Raw genomic sequence first — 10485 nt, 5'->3', positions numbered from 1 at the left:
ACATGTGAGGATTACAGTGTGAATCATACATCAACAAGAGGCCTATAGACTGACTATTACTCACTAGGCCCCACAAAGCTTCTACACTCAGAGCAGTTTTAGAGAAGTGCACAAAAGTCATAAGTGTGATCCAAATCTTCCAATTGGCGGAAGTCTTTCCCACATGTGGGTGCCTGTCAAAAACACTTCCCATTCATACTGACACTTTACGACGCCTGCTGTGCACCGCAGCATAACAGATGGCTGTGCATTCATAAGTTATTACTCAATAATTGTTTTGAGTGTTTTAGCTCCAACAACAGATATTGTATGTGAATATTTCTGACTATTGCACCCATGGAGATCCTATATATATTCATGAATTATAGAATCTCTATGGTTGTTCCTGACTGTAGTTGTTGTCAAGTGATCCTGCTTCCTTATGGTTAAGAAGAGGATCATAGATCTTTAGTATTAATAGAATCATCCCTTGGAGCATACACTACTCTGACATTTATGTTTTATGTTGTGCACAGTTGGTAGCATCATGACTCATCAAAACTGCCATGGCCCCAAAACAAGGGGCTCCTGATGTGGATATTCACATTCAGTGAATGCCATTGATGCCAATAACCGCGGCAGGTAGCCTAGCGGTTAGAGCGTTGGGACAATAACTGAAAGTTCACTAGGGGAGCTAACAAGGGGAAAAATCAATCGGTGCCCTTGAGCAAGACATTTAACCCTAATGGCTGGCTGTGACCCCATTACCTGAGGGTGTCTCAGGGGACGTTTGAATATAAAAATGTTTTTCCTGAAACAGGACAAAAATAAGCACTGACCAAATTATTTATTTGTATGATACAAATCATTACTGGTGCCAATTGATCAATTGTAGAGAATTAGAGAAGTGTTAGAGACTTGCCGTTCAAATAAAGGTTAAATAAAAATATATAAATACCAGGCCCCTTCACTGTTTAATAAGTCTATTTATTATTTCAATGTGACAAAGTTGAGCTTCATTCAACTGTATTGTATATCATGTTATTGAGTTGAGTAAATTTGATCTTTACAATTCCTGTGTAGTGTTCATTACGGCATACAACAGAAAACATTTCAAAATGTTTTGACATGGAAAATGGAAATCAGAGATTCCTATTGAGCAAGTCCAGGTTGTCCCCCCTGTTTCAGTCCATTAAGTTGAGTACATTTTATCTTTAAATCTCATTCTTAGTGTTCATTAGTGCATGCAACGGAAAATGTTTCAAAATGTTTTGACACGTTAAAAAAACAGAAATCGTGTGACACTTCTGGTCTCCTGTTTACCACATTGTCTCAGCAGATAGTCTTCATAAACAACCTCTCATAAATAAATAGGGTCAGAAACACGCTGTTCAAGTCCACCCTATTGCTCATCTTGATGTTGTTTATTGATTTTTTTCATTTATACAGGTAAGGCACTTAAGAACATATTATTTTTCACAATGATAAAGTTTTAGCTTTTCTATTGTAAATCAGGTACAGCGTTCGAACGGATGACAATAGTTTCAAAACACAACCTATATAGATTGGGATATTAAATATTGCCACGTTCAAGTGCTAGTCGGAACTAGGAAACTCTGACTTGCTAACTGGTTGTAGTTATACACGTGCCGCGATCAACCAGTTAGCAAGTTGGAAATTTCAGAGTTTCCTAGTTCTGACTAAGACATAACGAGTATCCAATCCATTGTGTTGTAGTCAATGCATGACATTCACGTCCCACTGGGCAAAAACTGGTGGAATCAATGTTGTTTCCACGTCACTTTAAAAAAAAATCCAATGTGACAACGTTGAATCAACGTGGAAAACTGATAGAATTTTTTCACCCAATTTTCTACCTTAATCCAAAGACATGGCAATTTTTGTTGTTATTGAATTCACGTTAGTTCACAACTCAACCAAATGAAAACAAGACGTTGAACTGATGTCTGTGCCCATGTAACCGATGTGAAATGGCTAGTTAGTTAGCGGTGGTGCGCGCTAATAGCGTTTCAATCGGTGACGTCACTCTCTCTGAGACTTGAAGTAGGGTTTCCCCTTGCGTTGCTGATGTTGTTGATGTGTGCAAGGGTCCCTGGTTCGAGCCCGGGTTGGGGCGAAGAGAGGGACGGAACCTACACTGTTACACCCAGTGGGATGGCCATGGGTGGGTGTCCATTTTGCTTAAAAAATGTGAATTTTATAATATCAGAGTAGGCTACTCCTGCAATACTAATTGGGATTTTAAGCAACATGAAAAAAAACTGTTTGACAAAAAGGAAGTCATGTGTATAAAAAACTAATTGGTTTTGTGTAATTGGAGAACAAATGTGGTATATGTTGGGTGAATGAAAAAAACGAGTTTGGTAATGCATCAATACCCATATAAATTAAGGAGGTCTTGTAAATGCTATTCCAAATGTCACGGTTCTTTCGAAGCATAGTATTTCTGGCAACTGCTCACACTACTGTCACCTGGTACAGGTAACTCCCACTACCTATCAAGTTAGAAGTGTATTCATAGGCCCGCTTTGTTCCCAACACAGTGACACTGACCTGGATGAGAGCGAGAGGGAAATACACACAGGGTAGTTAGCGCAAATGCATTCAAGTCGACATTTACGTTTCACCGCGACTATGCATTATTAACAAAGGGACTTCACAAAGGGAAGAGATAAGCGAGGTAAGTTTTGAAGCCCATTATGTATCGCAAAAGGATAACGCCATGACACTCAAATACGACTGCTTCAGTGGTGACATGACTTTCAGTCAGTTCAGTTACTTACGGAACTATGATAAAATTGAGGTTTTAGTCCAAGTATTTTGACTTCCACATTTTAGCTGAGTGGATGAAAGTTCAAGCGTCAGTGGGTGGAGCTTACAGTGGGATTCCCATACACAATATTGCTAGTTCGAATCCCAGTGTGGTTTAATTTGTTTTCTAATCTTACCCCAACCCTTAACCTGGTCTCTAATTTTAACCTGTAACATTTCTTACCCAAACTTAATCCAACCCATATAACCTTACCCAATTGTAATTACTTGTCTAAACTTAACACATTTACTGCCTAAACTCACCCAATCACAAGACGGAAAATTTCAATCTGCAACATTTTATAGAAAAAAAGTATTCACCTAAATGGGAGGACCCATGACATAACCTCTGACCCACCAATAAACTCGTACACCCATGGACAATTCTGGTCATTGTTGGCTGCACACACAAATGCTGTGGAAAAGCACACATCTGGAAACATAGAAGTGAATGCATGATTGCATTCACTCTCTTCATTATCAAGAGGAGACGATTTCCCTTGTACAGTATGTTTCCTAATGGAAGTCTAATGGTACCAATATACAGCACCTTCCAGCTGTCAGTTCCATTCAAATCCCTCCATTCCAACCTTCCAACATCCCAACATTCAAATCTTCCGGTCAGTTCCATGACAAACTTCCATTCCAACCTTCCAACATCCCTACCTTCCATCAGTTCCACTCAAACCTTCCATTTCAACCTTCTAACCTTCCAACATCCCAACCTTCCTGTCAGTTCCATTCCAACCTTCCATTCCAATCTTCCAACACTCCGACCTTCTAACATCCCCCTGTAGTTGTGACAGAGTGGAAATTCCAACCTGACAAACCTTTGCACCGTAACACATCATACTCAAGAAGCACTGTTTATACCACTGGCCCAAAAAAAGCCAAGGCATTTCTGGATCCATGGCTAGATGAATTGGTCTTAGGAAGGCAGTAGTGATGCACTTAGCCATCCACTGCCACATTATCACAGTATGCTCAGAGTCGTATCAGACTATTTCATATGAACTGGCTGCACAGCTACAAAAGAAACTAGGTTACATTTTGTATTTTAAAGAACAGATGCAAAAACCTACCCATCCATATCATCAACTATAAAGCTGTTCTCCAACCTTTTCTCTCCTCTCATAGGCTTCCTCTTTCTCCTGATCAGAAGGGATAAAGAGAGCAGATAAACAGGGAGCTGCAGTGATAGTGACTCACAACTAATTAACCATTATGAGGTACATGTTGAAGCACCATTAGGAAAAATGCCTTCTGACTGGAGAACCAGGGCCTTAAAGAGCAGCGGGCAGAGAGGCATAAGAATACATGAGTGCTCATCAGATGGCAAATTGCTATACCCAGGCTCTCCCTCTCACACCACCACACCGTCAATTGATTAATTAACCACACAACCATATACAAATGGGACCGTGGTGTTTCAGACCAATTGAAGGCATCTGACTCAGAGTCACAGACAGTGTGCTAAATGGCAGTATTTACCCTACATAGTGCACTACTTCTGATCAGAGTCATGGCCAAACGTAGTGCACTACATAGGGAATAGGGTACTATTTGGGGCGCACACGGAGTTGTCGCAATATGAACATTTCAACAGAGGATTTTTTTCTGCCATTCCTCAGTGATTATATTATTTGGCACTAAAATGGGCCCTTGGGTGATTACCATGTGAGGCAAGGAGGACATTGTTTTTAAAGTTTAATGACCTGCATTAATAGTCCCGACAGATGCCGACTTCCTGGCAACAAGGTGTACATTTAAAACAATGTTTCGACAGAAAGCAGCCAATGGCAAAATACCTCTTCCAGCATCAGGACCACCCTTAGCGGAGTTGCCAACAACCGGATGCAGCTAATTCAGGGATGCAGCTAATTCAACCAAGCTTCCTTTCCTGCTGAAAACCGGATGTGGGAACTCCGCTCAGATGTCTTTTTACGCCTGTCTTTGATAATAACCTAACGTAGCAAACGTAAAAAGACCCCTGAGCGGTGTCCCCACTTCCGTTTTTTCAGGGAAAAAGAAAGTTGGGTTGAAAATACTGTATCCCTGAAAACTGTAAACATCCGCTTTCTTCGGACCCGGGGAGAGTGCATCGGGACAGATATGGCCTGTTAGCTGGCATGATTGAGAAAAATTGCTTCATTCACTGTTTGGGAGCCAGCTGTTCAAGACAATATCAAACAGATAAAGGCCTTCATCACCTTGCTTTACTATACAATGGAGAAAGAGAGAGCGAGAGAGAGAGGAACACTGGTCCAGACTGCAGAGTTGGCATAATCAATATTTACCCAATAACAACCGTTTAATATACTCTAATAGAAAGATAATGTAGCTATTGTCATTGGTGAGGGAACATGACTGTGACTTTAAAGCACATCATCTCATTGAGGGCTGGCAAGGGGCCACACCAGAGCACTTGAATGAATATTTTATTTTTGGTTGACAGTAAAGGAGAAAGAATCCTTTCTTTAGCCTCCACACTACAGACAACCAGGCTATAATCTAGTCTATCACATAGACTTCAAAACCCTGACTAGAATGCTTCCTCTCTCCGCTGTTAGAGGAGATAACATATACCGATGCAGGGTCTTAATTTGAGCCAGTTTGTTACAGCAGGAAAATAATCCTGCAGCAACTGGAAATGTGAATTATTATGTGGATTGTAATTAATGGACATTTTTGTAGGGGTTGATACATTTTTCATAAGGGAAAATCAAACTTCAAAAGCCTTTTAAAAGTTCAAATACACTACAAATTAAAAATGTCCTGCATTGCAGGAAATCTTTCTTGCAACAGAGTGATCAAATTAAGATCCTTCATCTGTAGACAGCCAGAAGATGTAATTGTCATGACTCATGCCAGTCGCTGTCTCTGTTAAACACTTCACTTTCTCCCGCTCTCGCCCAACCTGTGGCCCATGGCCAAGGGGATGATGACACATCCCTTTGCGGGACGAGCGGGTACAGCAGGGGCCCAGGAAGGCGGGGAATAGGCTTCCGAGTTTGTTTAATCACCGTTGTCATTATTAGCTCGAGGGTGATAGCACCAGCTCTACAGTGTGAGAGATACTAAAGGAGAGATAGTTCGGGAATGGCTGTATGCCAGAGGAGGCTGGTGGGAGGAGCTATAGGAAGACGGGCTCTTTGTATTGGCTGGAATGGAATAATGGAACGGTATCAAACACAACATATGGAAACCACATGATTGACTGTTACATTTATTCATTAGACATTATAATGAGCCTATCCTCCTATAGCTCCTCCCACCAGCCGCCACTGCTGTATGCATACTGTGTGTCTGTGGGAATACTAAAGAACGCCGACTTCTTTTTGAGCAGTGAAGAAAAGAGATAATTGGCTTGATATTAGTGTGATGTATTTTTTATTATCACTTGGCACAGGATCACACAAAGGACCTTTCTCTCCATTTCCCTCCCCTTTCAGATTGTTATATAAAGGGCTCACAAAAAGTTATTCCACAACTTATTCCAGACACTTTCTTTCTTAACGCAGATGCCTTGGAATTCTTCCGATGCTCCAAAGCCACTCTGTAGGGAAATGGAGTCATATCTGGGAAAACACCAACACCACAAACCACTGTTACATTGAACAATACCGTCTTTAACAAGCTAAAGTATGTGTCCCAAATGTCCCCTTATTCCCTATATAGTGCACTACTTTGGACCTGTGGGCCCTATGTCGCACGTAGCAGCACGCAAATGTTAAGTGCGACAAGCGTTGACTTTTCAATGCTAATTTGGCTCCTCCGAATGGCTTTGCTGACAGTCAGTGATGAACTTAATCCACTTGTGTCCTGACACAGAGGATTTGGGGCATGCTCTGTTGTCTATCACAGCAGTACAACGACATTTGTGAATTGGAGACTCATCTTGCTGTCAGAAAGGCTCTCTGTCAGGCAGACACAGCGAAACCATGCACACAGTATGAGTTGAGAACTTGTTCTGTTGTTTTCTGTGTCTGTGTTCTATGTCCCTTCCAAATAATAAATACTATAATATTTGAGTAATTTTTTTATATGAAATCAATATAGAAATGAAAGTACATCTTAAAGGCATAGTTGGGGATTTTTTTTTATCTGCTTCCCCAGAGTCAGATGAACTCATGGATACCATTTTTATGTCTCTGCATCCAGTATGAAAGAAGTCGGAGGTAGTTTCATCAGCCAATGCCAACTAGCGTTAGCTCAATGACTGGAAGTCTATGGTATCTACTAGAATGCTAACGTTAGTGAGCAACTTCCTTCAAACTGCACACAGAGACATAACAAATGGTATCCACGAGTTCATCTGACTGGGGAAGTAGATAAAGGGCTTCATTGCCAAAATCCTGAAGTGTCCCTTTAGTAACATATACCATTTAGCAGATGCTTTTATCCAAAGCAACTTACAACAGTGGGGGCCTTTTTGTATGGGTATAAAACCAACTATTCTGGCATTGCTAGTGCCATTCTCTACCAGCTGAACCACATCTTCAGGACAGAGGACCAAGTAATGACGCTGTATCAGGACAGGACAGAACAGAACACTACTGGTCTGGAATCATCATATCTGAGAGCTGATGCACACACTCCTCAACACACGCACACACACACACACACACACACACACACACACACACACACACACACACACACACACACACACACACACACACACACACACACACAGATACTCAGGGGGCACATGGTGGCTGGCTGCCCAGGGGAGAGAATGCTGTGCTGGCAGAATGGGTCGTGACCTTCGGGTATCCTGTATATGCACACACACGCTCTAAAGGAGAAGAAGAATAGAGGGAGGTTTGAAAGAGGAGAGGAGTGTGAGAGAGAAAGAGGTAGAGAGGGAGCTGGCATCAGAGAGCCTGTCTGCCTGGCCGCCTGGCCTTCCCAGCTTACACGAGAGACTTGACAGATTCTTAACTAGGCTATAGCACATGGTGTAAATCCTCATTACATTTTGCCCAGTGAACATGTTTTTGGGAGGCAGAGCAGTGACATGTGGATCTAGATGGGTCAGAGAGTGGGACAAACCATGTCCCTGTTACAGAGAGATTTAAGCCTAAACATGGACCCCTCTCATCCCCTCCCCCCAAATAATCAAGTAACATCTGGAGAGCTGGCGCAGTGATATTCCCATAGGAACTCATCTGGGTTTTGAGAGAGAGAGACACAGACAGACACATAGACACACAGAAAGACAGACAGACACAGAAAGACAGTCCTCCCTAACAGCCTGATCACAGTGAGAACAGTACATCAATTCTTACACCTCTGTTTTGACAGCCCTTAAAAATAGATACGCCTGTCACACCCTGATCCGTTTCACCATCTTGGTGCTTGTCTCCACCCCCCTCCAGGTGTCGCCCATCTTCCTATTATCCCCTTTGTATTTATACCGGTGTTCTCTGTTTGTCTGTTGCCAGTTCATCTTGTCAGGTCTTACCAGCGTTCTTTCCCACCTTCCTGTTTCTCTTGTTCTGTTTCCTAGTTTTTCCTGGTTCTGACCATTCTGCCTGCCCTGACCCTGAGCCTGTCTGCCGTCCTGTACCTGCCTGACACTGACCAGATCACGTACCTCTGCCTGCCCTTGACTTGCCATTTGCCTGCCCCGTGTTTCTAATAAATCATCTGTGAACTGTACTATCCGCCTCCCTGTCTACATCTGGGTCATATCCAGAGTCGTGATAGCGCCACGATGAGAGGCCGCTGTTCTTCTTCCGCCTCTGCTTCCCTCTCACCAAGCGCTTCTGTAATCCCTCTCACAGAGACAGGTTTGCATTAGTGTTTTGCAGCCAAGTATGTCCATTCCCGCTGGCCCTATCCGATCAGCCACTTTCAGCCGAAAGTCCAATTAAATTAGACCATGAAATATAAGCTCTCCAGAAATATATTTACGTTTGTATATTTTCAAATGTAACACAAAACCTTTCTTATAATATAGATGAAATACAACCAGTACACAACCTGACCATGACATCATTACATTTTACATTTACATTTTAGTCATTTAGCAGACGCTCTTATCCAGAGCGACTTACAGTAGTGAATACATACATTTCATACATTTTTTTTTTCTTCATCATAAACTACGTCACTGCAACTAGTTTTACCTGCTGGGATGCAGTCCTCCTGACCCCCGCCTCCCTGTTTGATGACATATTCATGTGTGTGTTCACCACCTCCCTGCCAGCTTGGGGTGAGGGGGGGTCCATATGCCCACAGAAAACACCTCTATCTAATTCCATCCAAATGCAGGAGACAAAGGCTGTATATCATTACTCTGTTATGGTTTCCTCTCCTCGCCTTTCCTTAATGATCACTGAATCAGATGAAAGCAATGGATAGACTCCCACCCTTTTGCTTTCACCTGTCACGGTTCTTACAAATCAGTGGTAATGAAAGTAAGGAGATGAGGAGAGGAAACAAATGGAGCTTTCTTTTTTTTCTCATCCACCAATATCACAGTGAGGTGGTGATTGTTAAAGTATCAGAGATGACCAGCAAACTCAACTTTCCATCTCCCCTTAAACAAACTCATTGTCATTTTGTTGCAGTCATTGACATTGTCACTCTACCTCTGCATTTCCACCGCTGTCCTCTCTCACAGTACAGCAGTAGTAGCATGTATTGTTAGCTCCCAGTCATACACTGAATTGTATACCAATGATCTAAACTACACTTCCATTTCACAACAACAATACATGAGGTGGAAGATTTCATGCAGCCAGATGAGAGGTACAGTAAGATCCGTCCAGTACTCTGTGTCCTCAAAAGTCACTGGTCTCCACATCAGGTACAGATGTAGGGTCTTAATTTGAGCCAGTTTGCTACAGCAGGAAAATAATCCTGCAGCAACAGGAAATGTGATTACTTATGTGAATTATAATAGATTGGTGTAGGGGGTGATGGATTTTTCATTAAGGCAAATGAAGTCTGACATTGCTAAGTTGAATTTTAGAAGCCTTTTTAAAACTCAAAAACGCCACAAGTTTTCATTTTGTGCTGTGCAGGAAAATTGTCAGAAACAAAAGAGTGATCAAATTAAGATCCTACATCTGTGTAGATAGAATCTGTGGGGCCACTGTGACCCTTGGCTGGACCTGGTCCATGCAGGCTATCGACTCCCTCTGGCTCATATTTCGCCAACCGTCGTACAAAAATGAATATGACCCCAACCACCAGCTCGTCCAATCGGCAATCATCCAATTTTATCTTTGTGCTTTCAATTGGCAGTAGCTGATTGGTGGAAGCAGAACATAAAGGAAAGAGCAGCTTCCTAGATGTATGTTTCAAGGTTTGAGCTTGGCCTGTGTCATGACGTTGGCCTGTGGGTAAGGTTTATGACCCCCCCATAAATACCTTTCTCCCTTCCCCTCTCTCTCTGACCCTACTGAAGGACTGTTGAATAGCCTTTGTTAAATATAGAGAGTCTGGGAACATCAAACAAATGGGGAAAAGGAACCATATTTCGGTAATACAACCAGTTGGAAGTATGCTTTGGAACTTAATGAGTATGGATGTCAGTTCGGTTGTCATCTGAGACATTATGACTGATGACAGGACGACATAAACTTTACCTGGGAAAGTCCACACATTCTAGTTATCAGATTCACGTGGAATTGTTGGGCAATTTAAATGTTTGATATTGAG

Source organism: Salmo trutta, chromosome 40 (genome assembly GCF_901001165.1).
Source record: "Salmo trutta chromosome 40, fSalTru1.1, whole genome shotgun sequence".
NCBI classification, from domain to species: domain Eukaryota; kingdom Metazoa; phylum Chordata; class Actinopteri; order Salmoniformes; family Salmonidae; genus Salmo; species Salmo trutta.
The sequence above is the reverse complement of the archived record's forward strand: the minus strand, read 5'-3'. Positions refer to the sequence as shown.